Below are 20,909 nucleotides of genomic sequence, written 5' to 3' on the forward strand. Positions count from 1 at the left end.
TTCTTTATCATTGTTGCAGAGAAATTTTGCCAGCTGCGAATAACCAAGTAAACATTGTTTTTACAAGCAACTAACTACAATAATTATTTATTGTTGGACAATACATTTTGACAGAAAAGTCTACTACTAAGCGCGAACTACTCATTGTCAATAAAGAACACTATCATAAAATTACTGACTTTATTAAATATTAGATCATGATCATTAAATTAATTCTTAACTGTTATGTTTAAGCGGTCAAGATTATTAAGTACACTGAATCAGGGGCGTACGCAAGGGGGGGGGTTTAGGGGTTTAAACACCCCCCTTGAACTCAGACAAAGTGAATTTACAAAATAATACAGACAAAAATAAAAATTTTAGTAGAAATTATGCGGATTATTATTTTTTAAGACTATATATTTTTATTTGCCTTATGCCTACTTTTTTTTTCTCACGGTATTTCTCAGAATACTGATAAAACATTTACTATAATAGGGTTGTATTCTTGAAACCAAATTCACGTGATACTGTTACGGGTGAGCCCCGATCACTGGTTCCTTTCTGACCTGCCAGTCGCGATAGTTTTCGAGACTGGCTGGCATTCGCGAGGTCTGGAATCCTAGACTTTCTGTCGTCTTTGAGACAATTCGAGAATTTTGTAGATGCGGTTAAAAAAATTATATGAAAGGGGGTTACATTTATTTTCGATTTTAGTCAGATTAAAAGTTATCTCTGCCGCTTGTCCTTCGGAGCTTGTTTCTAAATCTGTTTTGTTTTGGAGACTCTGTGCTCGTTGAAGTTATTCATTCCAGCTCGAAACTTTGAGATCGTAGCTTAGTGGATATTTCTGTGCCAACATATATGTATATATTTGTGCTGTTCTTGGATCTTTAGGATGTCTAAACGCAAGAATTTAACAATTTTTAATTACTTTGAGAAAAAATCACGAGCTGAAATTAGTGAGGTGACAGCATCTAGTACCAATGTAAGTTTTTCTGTTGAACAGAAATGTGATACTTCCGTTGAAGAAAACGTTTCTAGCGTAACAGAATCTGATGAATGTGAAAGCGGTCCTCAAAGTGTTACTTCCCACCCATATGACATTGGACTTTTTTCAGAAGATAATACATGCGAGGCTAAAAAGCTGGATATACTTAAAAATGTTTGGGAACCCAATCCAGCATTTGTTTTTCCTAAAAAAGGAAAAAGAAAATTGAAATTTCAGTACAAATGGCTTTATCGCTGGAAATGGCTTGCATATTCAGAGGTTAAGGGTGGTGCTTTTTGCAAATTTTGTGTACTTTTCGCCCCAAGTGGTGCCGGTTCTGGAAAGCAACCTTTAGGCCAACTGTGCAATGTAAAATTTGACAACTGGAAAAATGCTGTAGAGCGATTTTCTGAACACGAGAAATGTCTTTATCACAAATCGATCGAAACTGCTGGGACATTAAACGATATTTTATTTGGAAAGATGAAACCTGTGGATGAACAAGTTGACAGTGCAGTAGAGCAGAAGAAAATTAGAAAATAGAAAAAACATTACTCCAATCATTGAAACCATCCTATTTTGTGGAAATCAAGGTCTCGCTCTAAGAGGACATAAGGATTCGGGAATAATTGCTGAACAACCAGGTGAAGAGAACGACGGAAATTTTCGGGCATTGCTTCGTTTCCGGAGTAAGAACGATTCGACTCTTAAGAACATTTTAGAGTCAAGCAGAAAAAATGCTCAGTTTACCAGCCCTCGATTTCAGAACGAAGTTATTGAGGTTTGCAATATTTTAATCCTGCAAAAACTAGTCAGCAAGATTAATGATGCAACTTGCTTTTCCATTCTTGCAGATAAAACAACTGATATTGCAGGTATAGAGCAATTATCGTTATGCGTTCGATATGTCGATAAAGAAAATTTTAACATCACCGAACAGTTTTTGCAATTCATTCCGGTGCATGACTTAACCGGAAAAGCAATAGCAACAACAATATTAGACCAATTACAGTCTATGAAAGTTGATATAAAAAAGTTACGTGGACAGGGGTACGATGGTGCTGCATCAATGAGTGGAAAAATTAATGGTGTACAAGCCCACGTAAGAAGTATTGTCCCATCAGCACTCTATGTACATTGCTCTGCTCATAGCCTCAATTTGGCTGTATCAAATGCATGCGAAATAACTGGCATTAGAAATTGCTTAGGGACAATTAAAACATTATACGACTTTTTAAATACGCCAAAAAGACAGTATGTCCTATCTTCAGCAATAGAGGAGATGGAAACCAGCTCTAAGAGGGAGAAAATTAAACAGCTATGTGCAACCCGTTGGATGGAAAGATACGACTCAGTAACCGCTGTGGTGGAACTTTTCGAGCCTATCGCCGAAACACTACAAAAAATATCAGAATGGAAGGATAAGGAATCAGCTACCCAGTCTAATTCTTTACTGTGCACAGTATCTAATTGCCAATTCGTAATATCTCTTTTGTGCATTTACAAAGTTTTCACCATAACAATCCATCTCTGTAGATACCTACAAAAAACAAGCATAGATTTGATAGAGGCAGTGAGTCTTGCAGAAGATGTCATTAAAGATCTAAAATTAATGCGTGAAAATGCCACTGAAACATTCTCTGAAATATTCAGCTCTTCTTCTCTTATGCTAACAAGCATTGGATCTTCCACTTCCATGCAAATCCCAAGAGTAACAGGAAGACAGAAAAATCGCGATAATTTTCCGTCATCGACACCGGAAACATATTTCAGAGTTAGTGTTTTTATTCCATTTATAGAAAATTTTATAACACAATTAAACTTAAGATTTGTATCGCATCGTGATATTTTGAAAGGATTTCAGTGTCTTCTACCTGCCGATCCTTTCATTTGCCAACCTTCAAACAAAAGGCTTTTGAAGCATTAGTGGAATTTTACGCTGGAGATTTGGATACCTGTAAAGAAAGCCTTAAGTCTGAACTAAAACTCTGGTATAAAAGATTAAAAAGGATTAGTGAAGACGGAGTTAGTGTTCCGAAAACTGCGGCGGATGCTCTTGGAATGTGCAATAAAGATATAACACCAAACATTTTCAAACTCCTAGAAATATTGGTCGTTCTACCTGTTTCAACGAGTGCAAACGAAAGATCCTTTTCGACTTTGCGCCGTTTGAAGACTTATATATGCAACTCAACGGGATATAATAGAATGAATGGATTGGCGCTCTTAAGCATTCATAGAAAATTTACCCCAGCTGCCAAAGACATTTTAAACGAACTTGCAAAAAAACCCCGTCGTTTGGATATTACAGTATAAATCAATAAATTTTTAGCGTGTTTGTATACTGGTTTAATTCCCTATTTTGTTGGTAAGTCATTTTTTAGTTAAATTCATTGGTTTTCTATGGAATATTCACATTTATATGGTTATTATTTAGGTAGCTGTTACAGTATGAGTAGTTTTTTCTGGCTTGATTTATTCCTACTTTTTAATAAAAATAAAATATTTTACCTCTTATTATAAAAAAAATTATATTCTTAAACTTAAAAAATAAAAACAAAATTTAACTAAACAATGTTGTCGAAATAAAAAGTCAAAATTCTCTAGCTGTCTAAATTAGGGAAGTAATAGTGCTTTATTACATACTTTCATAATACATAATTTCATACATAATTTCTTTTGGTAATTTCTGAAAATTATGAACCCCCCCCCTTGAAAAAATTCTGCGTACGCCACTGCACTGAATGTTTCTACAACATCGTCTCTAGCACATCATGTATTTAAGTACTTTATATTACTTTTCTAGTTGATTTTTAAGAAAACAACAAGCATTACTTACGATACTACTTTATAAATTTCAATGATAGTTACACAAAATATTAAAATTTACAAAAAAATTGCTAGATTATAAATAACTTTGAAATTGAAGCGATTCATTCTTGCGGTCGACCACAAATTAAATGGCGATATTAACAGTCTTAAAGAAGTTACAACTCAACAGTTGAAAAAGTTTTTCCAGTTTTGAATCGTTCGCGAACAAAACTAACACTTCCGCAAATCTTTTTTTGTGTTTTCTGTCATGAAATTAATATTATTTACTATCGTTTTTATCCAATGTAATTTTTTTTCTTTCTTAAATAAGGGTTTATCTATTAATAATATGGGATGCCCTTTCACAAAAAAGTAATAAAATAGATGAATGTTAGATTGGACGCTATCTAACCTTATATAATATTTGATATAATATTAGAAGATAGCATTCAGGAGACTAGCGTTTTCTAGCAAATTTAGTATTATATTACATCTTTCTAATATTACATAATATCCTTTCGCTACCTGGGTAGCGACATTTAAATATTCTAGCTAAAGTGAAATTTAAATTTTCTGAGTCAGAACTTTTTTTTGGTATGTTGTCAAACATTTTTCTGAGCTAGTGATTTTCTGCAATGAACTAACGTTTTATGATAAAATTCAAGCTTGTTTATAGTTAACAAACAAAGAATTAGGCCATATTTTTCGATAAATTGATTTTCTAACAAATTTTTTTTTGATTCTGCCTGCTATTTCCTATTATGGGTATAAAAACGAAAGTCAAACTTGCAGTTTCTAAATCATAAACTAACTAAAACTTGACATGACTTTTTTGGCGGGTGGGCTACCAGAAAATTCTCACAATGCGCTCCTATTTGGAGTAAAAATGAATTTTTCTAAATCAAAAGTAAGCTAAAAATTTATTTGGCATAACTCCTTGATCTAAAATTTTTTTTTTATTGGGCTACTGATTTCATTGGTGAAATTGGTAATGTCGTACAAACAATTTTGATGGGCTAACATAGTACTAATGTTTTTATGTAATACTTGAACTCTTAAAAGAAATATCAAACTTGCGGCTTTTGGATCATAAATTAGCTTTCATTGTTTCATTATATAATTTATAAATTGTTTTAGACTTCTTTCGGTGTTTTAACTAACGAAAATACTTGCTGGGCTAACGGTTGGTTGAGCAATTTAAATTTGTGCTTTCTTCTTCGAAAGTTAACACCCAGGCTCTTTATAATACAATACCACAATAGATTCTTTAAAAAATTATTTTGAGAAAATTTCGGATTGAAAATTTTCTACCATGGGCGACGTATATAAAAAAAATTGCATTGGTTTTAAGTCAAACGGTTATTAAAACTTGATTTTACTCTAGCTTTATTTAGTTTGATGGGTCAACACTATTTATCAGGACTAACGTGTGCTAAAAAATCTATTCAGTAGCCTAACGTCTGAAGGCAAAATTAAAATTCTCTAACTCAAAAGTTAGATTTGACCTTTTTTGGTCGGTAGGCTTAGAAGAGTACTTTATTAGGTGAACGATTTATTACTACGGGCTAACCATTGAAGAAAAATTTTTAATACTTATTTTATGCTATAAATTAACTAAAACTTGTTTTTCTTAGTGTGCTAATTTTGGTTATCAGAGGTATGGGAGTGTAAGTGTTTCATTTAATTATATTTTTTTCCCTATCAAATAAATAATTCTTATTGACATTATATAAATTAACAGTGATTCTTTCTATTTATAACGTCTCTTTAGAAATGTTAATAATTTCATTTGGAATCTTATTCTTTCTTTGCATTTTGCAGGAGAGTTTGTATTGGTCTTCGTAAGGAGTCGTGGCATTGACTTCATTGGTATTTTGTGATACACCACTAGTTCTGGTAAGAATTTTACTATGCTTCAGCAATTGTAGGATCTTCAAATATACAGTGTACTTCAAAATAAATATAGCGATTACAAACGGCTCTAACTATTTAAAGAAAAAGAATTTATCGATAAACATTACACAAAATATAGAAGTAACTTCAAAATTTTGTATACTTGCGTCACAGATTTTCTATAGGACTTCAATTGGTCACACGGACAATATCTAGGCCAGGGGTCCCCAACCCTATGCTCGCGGGCACTATGGCGCCCGTCGATCGATCTAGGTGAGCTCGCTGTTTGTGCCCAACTATAAAGTAATTCCATTTTCCCTTAAAATTCTATGCAAATGCATACTGAAGTACTCTGGCTCAGTAAAGGCAAAGTACTTGATAGATTTCTACATTTAATTGAAGAAATAAAAAATCAAATATTTTTAGAGCTAAGAGATCCCTCGCAGATTTATCTCTCCTAACCGACATAATGGAAAAACTAAATAATTTAAACTTTGGAGCTGCAGAGAAAGGACAAACATATAGCAAGAATGACAGGGGCTCCTTCAGAGATAAGTTATTTTTGTGTATATCACATTTGAAAATGAAGTTTCTTCTGTATTTTCCAAACATGAAAAAATGATAGGTGACAGTGAAATTGGCTTATCAACGCTTCAAGCTCAATTTAAAAAGCGCTTTCAACAATTTAATATAATCGACCCTTTGATCACCTTTTTTTGTAAATTCTTTTACTAACCAAATAAACATACCGTAATAGCAACATACCTGTACATTTCAGAATTTCTTCAAGTAAGGCGCGAAGAAGGGGAGAGAGAAGTTTTTGATCTTCAGGATGACATTATCCGCAAAACTATTATATCAGATGAGAACTTCTTTAATACATGTAGTTGACAGAAATAAATTCCATTCTTAAAAGGAGCAGCGTGGTGCCATGCGACTTAAAGAATTCTAATCAACGGTGTGATTAAGGAATTTTAATGGGACAAAGGACATGAAATTGTAAGTTACAAGTCACAAAATAAAGCATTAATACAATCAGGGAGAAAACAAAACTTAAGTGGGGGAAATTCGAAACCTACATGTTTTCGGTTCGAGAGATGGAGTTAAACTAACTTAGAACTGCTCTATTTGAGTCTCTTTAGTGTTCATAGATGGCGTTGACAGGGGTTTCGATTGTCACAGCAGCATATAAAATAAAGTCGTTTTTAGGTTCCACATACTTGTTTGAATCACTGTTTTCGACAATGAATATCAAAATCAAAATATAGATCCCGACTTACAGATGACCACCTTGACGATTGCCTGCGAGCAGGAATTTCATCATATTCTCCCAATTATGAAGCGCTGGCCAGTGAACTGCAATTAAGATAACATTAACTGTATTTCATATATTTTATAAATAATTTTTATGCTTCGTATGTTTTGAAAGCAATTTAGCAATAATTTATTTTACACAAGAATATGAATACTATTTATATTCATAAGGTAAATTTATTTTTAAAATTAAATTTTTTCTGCATTATATGTAGTGTGTATTATTACCTATGTCTATCAACTATAAATTTATCTTGAAAAATAAATGGTCACCGCCCTTCGATCGATATTCTGGTATTTGCTCTTAGGTACAAAAAGGTTGGGGACCCCTGATCTAGGCGGTAGTCCATTCCACGCCATACATTTTGACGCATTTGTGCAGCCGCCGACTCAATCGCGTGTTCTTTGAGTTCTTCCATTGTTTTGGGCGTGGGAAGCACGTACATCCGTCTTTCACATAACCCATAGATAGAAATTGCAGGATATCAAGACCGGAGATCTCCGTGGCCAAGAGTAGAAGACATCATCGGCATCTCCGCTTCGACCGATTCAACTCTTAGAAGATGTTGATAAAAAAATGTGCTAACCATCGTACCCCAGTGTGAGGGTGCTCCATCTTACTGAAAGATGTAATCCATAGAATCAGCATCTACCTGTGGCACCATACCTTAAGCATGTTAAGAAAACGTAACACTTCGCTCACAGAAGAAAAAGGAAGGTACAATTTACGTGATGAGATCGTGCAGAACATCTTACCTTTAGCTGAGTCATGTTCAATTACAGTGGAAGGTTTTGTGGGGAGAGTAGATATCGACAATGTCAACCTTCATCTATGAAGAGGTTCCCCTTGATAGAATCGAGTTAACATGTCTTATTTACTAGTGAATTGTAATTGTAATTTTCTAGTTGTAGACACACTACAGTACTCCCCCACCAGAATTATAGATAAGATAGAATTCGATGAATGAATACAACTAGCTGAATCATTGCTGTTTCGTGAGAAGCCGGGAGAGCTGTATTAAGATCACCGTACTTTTTGCTGATCGCGAGAGCTGTATTAAGTTCACGGTCATGGTTGCTCCTGTGTTAACGTTAGCAGTCGAGCGTATGCAGGCTCATGTTGTGTGTGATCGAGACTCAGTGGCAACAGCGCGAGGAGGTGGATAATGTCAGTCATATGTAGCAAGTCAAGTGTTCAATGTGAACCATCCATTGAAGTAGGCGTGTTCAGATAGAAGTGGGCGTGTTCACATTACGTCCGAAGATCACCCATGTGGAGAGAGTAGATTTCGACAATGTCAAACTTCCTCCATGAAAAGGTACCTTCAAGTCAAGAATCGAGTTAATATGTCTTATACAGGGTGTCTACGTTAAACGTTTCAGAATTCCTAAGAGGGGTAGAGTGCATCCTGACGACTCGAAATCATATAGCAATGCGGGGTCGGAAATGCTTTCCAGACGCGGTAGAGGGAGTTTTACGAAAGTTCCGAGCTTTCCAGTGCGTTGGCCTCCTTGGTCACCCGACCTATCATGTCTTGATTTTTATTTATGGCATACCCTCCAACTTATGAGGATTTTGAAAATAATTCTTTCTAGTGGTAGTGAACCAAAGTAGAAATTTTTAAAGCAAATGGATCGCTCATAAAACTTTTATCAGAACTTAAGAATCTAGCCTTATGGCCCGCACTTTTATAAGTAATAGTGGACAAGTTACGCTAAAATTAATTTTTTTAAAATATTAAGACATTAATTTTGCTACCGTCTGAAAAGAAGATTTCTGAAACTACGGAAATTCCGTAGCAGTTGGAGGGTATGTTATGGGGTCATACGAAAACAATGGTTTATGATACCCCGTTGACAATGCTGAGGAGCTGGTTCAAGAATCGCAGTTGCTGCCGGAGAAATTCGAGATATGCCTGGAGTATTGGCATAAGATAAAGTTGTGATAACTGAAATTTAGTTTCGCAATTTTTGGCAGACTAACGAAAATTTTAGTTTGGTTGGCATACGATTTAAATTTTCGTCTGTGAGCTGATATTGTAAGGTAAAATTATTATAATTCTTATCGCAAAATTAGATAACTCCCTTTTTCCCATTAGAATTATTTGTAACTTTTTTGGTAGATGATCTAAGGAACATTTTTGTTGACAATGTCTGTCGTTAGCATTTGGTCTACAAAGAGGTAATGCTTAGAACTAAAATTCATACTCGTAGTTTCTCTGTTAGAGGTCAGCTAGAATTTGCGTTGGCAATTACTTTGTGTTAAACCAAACACAAAGTAATGGTGGGTTAAAAAACTATTTATGGTAATCCAATGATATAATACAACATCTGTCGACAATGTTCAACTTTTCTAAGACAAAAGATGGGGAAAATTTGTTTTGAGCAATACTATTTTCGGAGGTTCTGAATTACATTGGTCAGAGCCGCGAAGGCTCAAGCGATGGAGTATTCGCCTTCCAATGAGGTTGAGGGGGATGAACCCTGTCATATTAAGTTGAAGACAACTAGGACATAAATCAACTAAACATTTATTAACAACTGAAACATAACAAGATAAAAACAGAAACGTAAAATTAAGTATGTGTGTGTGATAGAGACTGAGTAAAGTTCGAAGCTTCTTAAATATGGGGAAGATACAAAGTTGCCGATCGTGTGTTTGTCATCCCTTGATTCTCTTGGCGACTACGCACCATGCCTGGCGCCACAAGGTGAATCGGGTTCGAATCCTAGCGATGGATGGTCGATACGAATCCGTATCCAGCTTGCACCGACCTCAGTGCTGACGTGCAATATCCTCAGTGGTTGACGGATCATGGGTTAGAGTTCCTTTGTCGCCAGGGTAACCGTGGGAGGCTTACGTCCCCTTACCACCAGGCTAACCGTAGGAGATCTCCGTGATTTTCCTCTCCATGTAACTTAAATGCGGATTAGTTCCATCAAAAAGTCCTCCACGAAGGTAAATTTCACCCAATACTTGATCCAGGAGTTCCATTGTCCTCTGGATTGGGTTCAAAAATACAAAGCTACAGAGTTGAACATTAGCTGTCGTAAATCCAAGAATTGGGTCGGCTGTTCAACGACAGTTATAAAATAAAATAAAATAAAAAATAACATTGGCCAAAAATTTTCCATAACAGTCAAAAGTTTGATTCAAATTTGTGGTTATATCAAATATAAGTTAAAATATTTTTGGAGCTAAAACTTGTTTCGGTCGTAAAGTTTTCTGGTCAATTTACTAACGAAATTTTGGTTGAGCTATCATGGACTTACGATTTCGTACAATGAGCTTACGTTTGGGGGCGAAATTTAAATTTTCTTCGTCCAAAGTGAGCGAAAAAAAAAACTCATTTTCTTATAGGTTAAGGAACAAAATTTTTTGTTTGGCCTACAATTCTAACTAGCGGTTTCTTAGTCAAAAACTAGCTGAAACTTGTTTTGGCCATATTTTTCTTTGGGAATAATTTCTAACAAAACTTTTAATTTGACAAAAATGTGCTAGCGATTTTATTACAATGGGTTAACGTTTGAAGTTAAAATTTAAACTTGTTGCTACTAGATTATAAAGTTGCTGGGCTGATGATTTACTGTAATCAACTAAAGTTTTGATTCGATAATCAAACTTTTGATTTCTATTAAGCAAATGAGTTAAAACACAGTTCAGCCAATTTTTTGGTGTTCTGACTAAAAAGGATTTTTGTTAAGTTTAAAATTTTCTTTTACAAGTTAACTTACAAGTTCTTTTACAAGTTTTCATAGTTCAAAATATTTTCATGGTACATAATTTCCTGAAACTTGTTATGATCACAGCTGTTTTTGACGGCTGGGCTATCTATATATTTTGTCCAGCTAACGTGGACATAAAATTTCCTTTAATGAACTGTCATTTGGAAAAAAATTGTCTTATTTTGTCTAATATTTGCAGAAAAAACTTGAGCTAATGATTTTCCATAATGGTCCATAGTTAAGAGCCACAATTCAAAATTGTAGTTTTCATGTCAGAAATTGGTGGTTTTGATCGCGAACATTTTTTGAGGCTATCATTGACTGATTTCTAACAAAGGGCTAACATTGGAAGGCAAATTTAAAAGTTGCGGTTTCTTGTTTTGTCTACATCCTTCGATTAGTAGTGTAGGGCTAACTGTTTCCAGCAACGAGATTACATTTTAGGACAAAACTCAATTTTGTGATTTCTATGTCAAAAAAACTTTTCCCTGGATAATAATTTGCCTAAACTTTTTGAGTTATAACTTTTTTGTATTGGTTGGAGAATTAATGTAAATTTTTGTTGAACTACCAACGCTAAATATTTTCTTAAAAAATCTAACGTTTGTAGATAAATTTCAAATTTGTAGTTTTCAGTATGTGATAGAGAGGATTTTAATAAAACCCGGTTGGTAGGGCAGCTCAACAGAATTAGGTTTTAAATTCATCTATGGTATTTTAGTGTTGAAAGGCGACGGTATACAAATATGAATTGTTTAAAGTACGGAATTATTATTTTTTTTTACAATTTGTTCTATCTTGCAAACAATGAAAGATTTAAGAGAATCTTTTGTCTCTGTTTTGACTGATACTCAAGGAGTTCAAAATCCATCAATTCATGGTTGAAAAAATCATGTAGAAGGAGAATTCTTTAACAGTTAATAAATACATTAAATATATTTTGCCCCTCTCAAATATTTCTACATCACGTTCTTTAAAAACCAGCATGATTAGCAAAATGTTTTTACATATTTATTATTTTTATTGTTTTATTAAATTTTTATAGCCTTAAATTATTTCCAATGGGAATTTTTTTTAATAAAAAATACATAATTTAATCAAATTAAAAAAAAAGTTAGTAAAATTTTGCTTTTAAATGTCTTAAATGGCATCTTTTTGGGTGTATTGATATCGGTCACCAACTCATTAGGTTAAAGGAAAAAGTGGCTGCTAAGAATGTGGGGATAGTAGTTATCGACAATGTCAACCTTCCTCTATGTAAAGGTACCCCGAAATAGAATCGAGTGAACATGTCTTATAGACTAGTGAATTGTAATTGTAATGATAGATACACTACAGAACTCCCCCACCAGAATTTTATCTGTGGTAGAATACGATGAACGGATACCACTAGTTTGTCCATTACTGTTTTGTGAGAAGACGGGAGAGCTGTATTAAGATCCCCTTACTTTTTGAGTGCTGATCGTGAGAGTAGTATTAAGTTCACGGTCGTGGTCTCTCCTGTGTTGCCTTTAGCAGTCGAGTGTATACGTTGTTGTGTGATCGAGACTGAGATGCAACAGCGGGAGGAGGACGATGTCGCAGTACAACTGTTCAATGAAGACCATCCTGCGAAGTAGGAGTGTTCAAATCGTAGTGGGCGTTTCTGCCAAGGCAGGCGTGTTCACATCACGTGCTAAGTTCATCAATGTGGGGAGGGAAGTCAATCTTCATTTGTGAAAAGGTGCCCCCCCTCCACAGATTCGAGTTAACATGTCTTATATACTAGTGAATTGGAATTATATTTTTGTAGACACTACAGTGAACATTCAGACATCTTCTGATATGAAAATATGTCAAATTCAATGCTTTTAATTTTAATACATCGCACAAGCATATATGAAAGCAACAGGAAATTTTCGTATTTTTTTCCAGCGTTGCTCTTCATTCACCAAAATACCATACTGTTGTTTATTTTTTAATCATTTACAAATCAGTATAAATGATGGATCATAAACTTACACATCCGTCTATATTCCAGACATTTATATGAAAACGTAATTCATTGTTTTTCAATATTTTAACAAAAAAATTTTAATACGATAACAGTATTCTTTGTATTAAACTTTAAACAATGTTAAACAATGTAATGGTTTTAATTAAGCTAAAAGCTGAAATCATTGTGCACCGGAAAAAAATCCGGATTCATTACCGCGATCCGGAAGTTTTCGGAAACCAAACATCCAGTAATTTCAAAAAAAATTATCGATCACATTTATGAATAAAAATTCTTGTACATTTTATTTAGAAATATTAGAACTATAATTTATACTTGGCAGCTCTTTTATTTGTAAATATTTTTTCTAAAAAAGTAATGTGATCAGACATTAGATTTAGTAAGCTTATGCATAAATATTTAAATTATGCTGCATATAATTTATTTATAATTTCATGTTTTGAAAATATCAGAAATTTGAATTTATAAAGACGTTAATTTTTTTAAATGCGTCATTAATGATTTTACTCAAGAAATTTTCAGAATTTTTGAGTCGGGCTCACAATCACCCCTGATTTTAATTGTTTCAGCATCACAAGTTTGTTAACAGACAATTATTTTTTAATATTTTACATTGTCACAGACGAATAATTAAGCAAACGTTGTTTTACCAATACATTCTGAGATAATTACAATATACACTCAGACAATACGTTTTAGCAGAAACGTCAACTACTACGTGCGAGCTGCTCATTGTCAATAATGATCACAATTCATAATATTTACTGACTTGATTAGATATATGATGGTTAAATTGATTCCTAAGCTTTGATTAATCGGTCAAGATTATTAAATACACTGAATGTTTCTACAACATCATCTACTCTAACAAATCGCAAAATTTTTCTGCGTTAGCGATTTTCTGTAATGAAGTATCGTTTTATGATAAAATTCAAACTTGTTTGTAGTTAACAAAGACTTATAGCCATATTTTTCGATAAATTGATTTGGTAACAAAAATTTTTGATTTGACCTGCAATTTCCTAATATAGGTTAACGTATTGAAGCGAAGGTCAAACTTGCAGTTTCTAAACCTGGTGATATTATAAACCTGGTTAAATCGGAACCTGGGTATCATTGACTGATTTCTAACATTGAGCTAACGTTTTAAAGAAAATTTTAAAGTAGCGGTTTCTGTGTTAAAAATCAGCTAAAAATTATTTTGTCTACATCTTTTGATTAGTAGTGTAGGGCGAACAGTTCTCTTGCAACGGGCTTACATTTTAGGACAAAACCAAATTTTGCGATTTTTAGGTGAAAAAAAAGTAAAAATTTCATTTGACGTTATTATTATTATTATTTTTTGATTGGTGAACGAAAATGTTTGTTGAACTCACGTGGCATATTGTATAATCGAATAACGTCTGGTTTCAAAATTATAATGTGCGGCTACTAGATTGAAAGATTGCTGAAACCTGTTTCGGCCTAACGAAAATGTTTGTTTGGCTAACACCCAACGTTTTCTTATAATGAGTTAACATTTAAAAACTGAATTGAAACTTGTGTTTGCTAGATCCTTAAGATGTATGGTAGGATGACGAGTTATTAAAATGAGTCATGAGTTCTGTGGTAAAAGTTTTGGGTCAAAAGTTAGCTAAAGCTTGTTTCACAATAGTTATATCTTTGCTTAGCGGGCAACTTTGATAGACAGAAGTATGGGAATGAGAGGTATGGGTTCATAGAATAAAAGTTGCGCAGTATTTATTCTTTCTTTCAAATAAATAATACTTTTTATTTTATTTTATAACGGTCCTTGAACAGCCGTCCCAATTGTTTGTGCTTACGACAACTAATGTTCAACTCCGTAGCTTTGTAATTTTAAACCCAGTCCAGAAGACAAGAGAACTCCTAGATTTGCCTTCTTTTCTGACTTTTTAATGGAACTAGCCCGCATTTGCGTTATATGAAGAGGAAAATCATCCACGGTTAGTCTGACGGCAAGGGGGAAAATATTATTAATAAATTATACACATAATGCATGAACAATGCTGTAAATTAAGCAGTATTATTTTTAATTGTTCTTTTTGAAATGCTGATAAGCGTTGTTGGCATTTTTTATGACGTGTCTTGACATGAAAAAGAAGAAAAGTATTTTCCGCTGCATCATAGTTCTGGTAAGAATTTTAATTTCGTACTTCAGAAATTTTCGGGCTGTTCAAATGTAACGAAAATGGCTTTGTGGTTTGCTTATTTTTTCTAACAATGGAGGAAGAAGATTATAAGTAGATTAAGTAAGACACTAAAATTCGATCTATTTTTTTGTTGGGTCACGAATTACTACAATGAGCTAACATTTGGAAGTAGAATTCTGTCTATTGTTTCCTATATATAAAAACATATGACTTTTTTTGTATTGGTAGGAGAATTGATGCTAATTTTTGCTAAGCTACCAGCTCTAAATATTTTCTAAAAAAAATTGACGTTCGAAGGCACACTTCAAATTAGTAGTTTTCAACACGTGCTAAAGAGAGTTTGAATAAACTCTGTAAACTTGAGACACAAAAAAAAAAAAATCGGAACAGTCCTCATCTATAACTATTCAAATGCCGTGGCAAAAGCAAATGTGGAAAATCTGAAAGACAAAAAGAAGATTAGACAATAAATTTTATCAAACCAACGTGGAACTACGATTTCCTACAAGATGAAACATTTTACTTACTAGGCAAAAAGAAAGCTAAAAATTGTTTTGTACACTTATTTTTGGTTGGTTTACCTACAAATTCATTTACAATTGTGGTTTTTGGAAGGAGAAAGGTTGCTAAAATTTGTTTTGGCCATAATTTTAATGGATTAGTAGACTAAATGAAATTTTTTTGCCGATGATGTTCGAAGACAAAGAAGAATAATGTTTGACGAAAGTTAGTTTTAGCCGTTTCCTTTTAATCGATGAAGGTAGAGCCGAAATTGTTTGTTGGACTTACAAATTTCTACAGTGGTAAGATTTAAATTTTTAAATTTTTATATAAATCAAGTGTCTGTTTAGAAGGAAGCAGCAATTGCTGTTTATTTTTGAAAATTTAATTTTTTCAATTATAGTTTTACAGTGTTGAGCCTAATCTTGTATCTATTTACAATTTAAAAGCTCCTTGAAAAAGTTTTTCGCAATAACTGGACCATATTTGCACAAATTCATAAAAGCAGGATCCTGGTTGAAAGAATGTGACCTAAGGTTTATTTTATATTCATAAATTACGAGTGATTTTTTCATAATTTTACAAAAATGGATCTTTCACAAAATGTCTGGACCGACCCCTGTAAATGTTTTTGAGATCTTCAAGGACAAAATTTTGTTAGTAACTTGAAAATTTGTCGTAATAGCCAATTTCTTGTTGCATGCCGTGCTTGTATCTAACTTTCGCTGTACTTAACATTTTATTTACCAAATTATTACAAAAATTATCATAAGTGTGAGTAACTTTTTTGTCCAATTAAATATCGTTTATTTACCATCTTTGACAAGAAAAAATTAAAAATTAAATGTTATTTTCTAATTTACATTACATTATAAAATTTTTATTTAATTCAAACATTTAATACTTTGTTTTAAATATAGTTGAATTAATGAATCAATAAAAAAAATAAGAAAGACATGCGAACTTGATCGAGATAGAAAACTGAGAATTGATGGAATAAAATTGAGTAATCATAAAATGGCATTCTATAACGAATTTGCAAAATCTAAATGGTTACATTGGTGATGTTCAACTTCAAAATATTCTTGAGTTGCTAACCAGAAATGATAAAGGGAAAGGTGACGGACAAGTTCCAATGGGATATTTTGTTCTGGCTCAATGGTTTATAGAAATAATATTTGTTGGCAAATATTTATTGTATATAATATATTCTTATAAAATATATGTTTACTCAGAAATATGTTTCATGGTGTGTATCGTTTTTAAAAAGTGCTTAAAGCTCCTTATTTTCGATATTCTTTTTTAAACACCCTTACAGGTGTTTTTTTTATTGGATGTTTTTAAAAAGTGCTTAATTTTCCCTTTTCGAAAATGAGATTTTTTTTTCTTTACCATATCGATTTTCTCCACGTATGATGCAAAAGCGTGCTTTCCACATTGTTCTATTCAACGTTTTTACAATTCATTTAACCACAATACATATCGGCGTACCATTGGTCCATGCCGTATAAAAGCATCAATCGTTTTACATGTTTGATGAAATACTTGCGAGTCCGCATGTGCGTCGACTGAGCTGGGTTCGATGAGATTCTTGCACTCTCATTTGCAACTCTGCTGCATTTTGCAAGATATTCTCAATTTCAGGCTTCATTTTCCGCCCTCTGATATCGAACCTAAAGGTTTCTTGATCATTTTATAATGGCTAATATAGTCAAGAAAAAGAGCTCTTTGTCAGAAACTAGTTATTTTATTATGATCGTGTAAAGTCTTTGATATTTATTTTGCATTTTGTTAATGCATATAGTGCTTAAAAAAGTGCTTATTTTTTGTTGAAAGATTTGTCTACGCACCCTGTGTTTAGAATATACGTTATATAATATATGGCTATTCAGAAAAAGGACGCTTTTGTATTTTGTCTGAGTTCGTAACTTGAAATGTCTGAACCAGCGTTTCTCAACCTTTCAGTATTCGAGACCCAGTTTTCAATCATAATTTTCATCGCGCTCCCCACTTGCAGTAAAATGTATGCAACAATAATGTATATTGAGTATTTTTAATTCTGTCTTTAAATTATTTTTAACTAACTACCAAAACAAAAGTAAAGTAAAAATCAGCAGCAATTGAGATTGTAGAAACTATGTTTGGAGTTAATTTTTCAAAACAATTACAGTCCATACCTCTTTCAAATGATACTGTTGCTCGTCGAATTGGTGATACAGCTGAAAATGTAGTGTCAGCTTTTCTCGATGTTGCGTGACAAAATGTTTTCAATAAACTTTGAAGCAAGAGATATTAATAAAGATGCTCATTTCATTGCCTATGTTTGATTTTGTGATAATATGTCAGTAGTAGAACTACTTTTCTGCAAATCAATAGAACTCAAAACAACAGCGCTAGCATTATTTGCTATTTTAAATGATGTTATGAATGATGCAAACACAGAATGCCAAAATTGCATCGGAATATGCATCGGAATTTGCTTGTTCAATATCCGGAAGGTTCGAAAGTATACAAGCACTAGTAAAACAAAAATCGCCTCAATGCGTCTGGACACATTGCATGATCCACAGAGAAGCTTGGGGTTCGAAAGAAATACGTCCTGGTTTAAATATTGTATTAACTGCGGTTGTAACCATTTCAAATTATATAAAAATGAGAACCCTGAGATCGAGAATCTTTTCTGCTCTTTGTAATGACATGGGTTCAGTACATTCAGAGTTACTATTTAAATGTGAGGTAAAATGTTTATCACGTGAGAAAGTTTTGCAACGTGCTCATGAATTAAGAGAAGAAATCGTCATTTTCTTAGAAGATAACAGACCGGAAACCGGGAATTTACACTATTATTTATTTGTGATGAAATTGAGATACTTGGTCGTCATATTCGAGAAATTAAATAACTTGAATTATAAACTCAAAGGAGTAAATACACATATGTTGGATACGAGTGATGAAGTTAATGCTTTTTGTAGAAAATTAGAATTGTGGGGCAGAAATTTAAAGCAAAAAAACCTAACAATGTTTGCAAATGTGTATAATTGTACTAAAACTTATAAGGCTGAGGAAGAATAGATGAAAGTTACGTTTGTAACCATTGAAAATCATTTAGCCATGCTAGCAAAGAATTTTAAAAAGTATTTTCCTGCTCATGACAAACTGCTAGTAAGTTACGAGTGGGTTAGGAATCCATTTCATAAGACTCCCGAAGGACTCTCAATTGATGAGGAAGAAAAATTCATAGACTTCACGACAAGTGGCGAAACTGAAATGCAATTTAGTAATAAATCACTATTTGAATTTTGGCAGGAGGAGGATTTTTCTGCACTGAAACAAAGGGCATTTCGCATTCTATTACCGTTTTCAATATCCTGCCTTTGTGAAACTGGATTTTCTGCTGTGGCTTCTTTGAAGACAAAATATAGATCACGGCTAAATATAGAAAAAGGACTGAGAGTGGCTATTTCTAATATTAAGCTTCACCTCAAAAAACTTAGCTCTGCAGGGTAGACCCAAGGAAGTCACTAAAAATTATAAATTTTTTTTAAAAAAATTAGTATGTTTGATTAAGTAAGGTGGGTAAGCCAAAGGTGGCCAGTGCTCCTAACGTAGCCCCCCCCCCAAAGTAAAATGAAATTTATTTTGAATCATAAGATGTCCCTTCTGCATTGTAAATCTTGTATCTGAGGTGCACGAGGCTGAATTGGAAAATATTTCCTTGAATAGCCTCCATTGTATGAAGTGATTTAATTATTTGCAGTTGTCGTTCTAATTTCTTGGTGAGAAGATAATGTGTTTAAATTCTTAGAACTTTGAGTTATAATATGTTTTCTGAAAGTTTATTTCTTTTTCTTTAACCACATTACTTTAATTCGAATTAATCTATCAGATTAATAGTTTTATGTCGTGCAAATGGTAAAAGAGAGACCTTATGTATGTTGCCAAGTGGCGCGACACTCGGGCCACCTTCGGAAGCAAACGTGAAATCTATAAAAGAGTTAATTATAAATCATTACGTAGCATATTATTTCTCAAAAAGGAATGCTTGAATTAAATGCCAATTGATTTATTTCATTTTAAGCAAATGTGGAACTTTGGTATTTTTAAAATTTTTATAATATTTTGAAGTTTTCTGCACTTTAGTAGACTTTGCGATATTTTGTTTCAAGTGTTTTACTTTGTTTGCATTTTAAAGTCATTTTTCAGGTATTTTTTTATTTTTTGGTAGTTGTGAGTGTTTATGTGGTTGATTCTGGTATTTTCTTGCCAATTTGGGAATTTTTAGATTAGCTATGGGTTTAGTTAGTTAACTCTAGTATGGTTATTTAACTCTTACTTGTTGGCTAATCCTTCTGACAAAATTAACTCAATAATTCTTAATTAATTCTAATGAGTGAACTCAAAAGAATCGCAAGTGACTTCACACAAGAAGTATCAAAGTAAAATCAATAAACAAATTATACACTCTGAAAACAAATATCTTTTTTGAAGTCGGGAAACTTGTTCCAACCAGCAAGACAATTAAAATGCCTTTTTAAGAGAATTTGCCAGTCCAAGTGTTTTTTCTAAAGATAATTTGAATAAGTGAAAAAGTGATTCCAAAACATGGCTCACCTTTGGAACCTGTGCGAAACCTTAGGTGCAGAAGCTAAAATTTTAAAATTGTACTATAATTTTATTTTACAATTAAAGGTATACGTGATATATATTAGAGATAGGTGTAAGATGTTACATAAAAAATTCAGATACACAGACTTAATCAAAAAATTATAAAAAAAATCCATAAGGCCAAGCCACCCTTGACTTCCCACCTTAAATTTTGATTTAATAAGTTGTTTCACTTTAATAAGTTATTAAATATGTCAAAATGTATTTTGTTTTCTATGTATATGTGCGTTTTCCTTTCATCCAGTTAATCAATTTTTTCAATTAATATTTTCTCTTGAATATTCTTGCGCCACCCCTCTGGTTTGGTCGCGTCCCCCTAGGGGGGCGCGCTCCACAGGTTGAGAATCGCTGGTCTGAACTATTTAATTGGGATACTTGAAGTCACCCTCAGGAACCATTAAGATTGAATTTTTTCCCCAGCTGTTTAGTTTATCAACTAAATCGATAAACTAAAATCTATTCATTATTACTAAGTGAACTGTTATTACTATACAAATGACTGTAGTATTCACTTTAATTTACATCAGTTAAATTTAAATTATTTTTTAATTAATCATTTATTTTCACATATAGGTTGATCAGTTAAATGAAGCTTTGGAAGTAAGCTCATCTGAAGTTTTAAAACTTTGAAGAATATGAGCTGGAATGTAAAAGTGCTGGAAGAAAGGTTAAATTTATTTCAATAATTGTAATTGAAAACTCTGTTTCATATTTGTATATTTCTTAACTATATAATTTGTATTCTTTTAGCTTTTTATTTAGTTTCCCATCCCAGTTGCTCGTCCTTTGTTGACAGCTTATTGTGCACCTACAACCCTAGAATACATTAGAAAAAAGTTACAGTAACAGTAAAATCAAGGTA

General features: G+C 32.9%; 1 long non-coding RNA gene across 1 annotated transcript in view; it reads left to right on the top strand.

Moving 5' to 3' along the window:
• LOC147808293 (uncharacterized) overlaps positions 1-20,909 on the top strand; it is a 57,015-nt gene that overhangs the window by 18,622 nt on the left and 17,484 nt on the right. The window contains exons 4-6 of the long non-coding RNA XR_015434936.1: positions 5,603-5,677; positions 20,621-20,714; positions 20,798-20,906. This is a non-coding gene — a long non-coding RNA (uncharacterized LOC147808293). The remainder of the gene's footprint in view (positions 1-5,602; positions 5,678-20,620; positions 20,715-20,797; positions 20,907-20,909) is intronic.

Source organism: Parasteatoda tepidariorum, chromosome 6 (genome assembly GCF_982258835.1).
Source record: "Parasteatoda tepidariorum strain Cologne lab strain chromosome 6, Ptep-v5.0, whole genome shotgun sequence".
Taxonomy (NCBI): domain Eukaryota; kingdom Metazoa; phylum Arthropoda; class Arachnida; order Araneae; family Theridiidae; genus Parasteatoda; species Parasteatoda tepidariorum.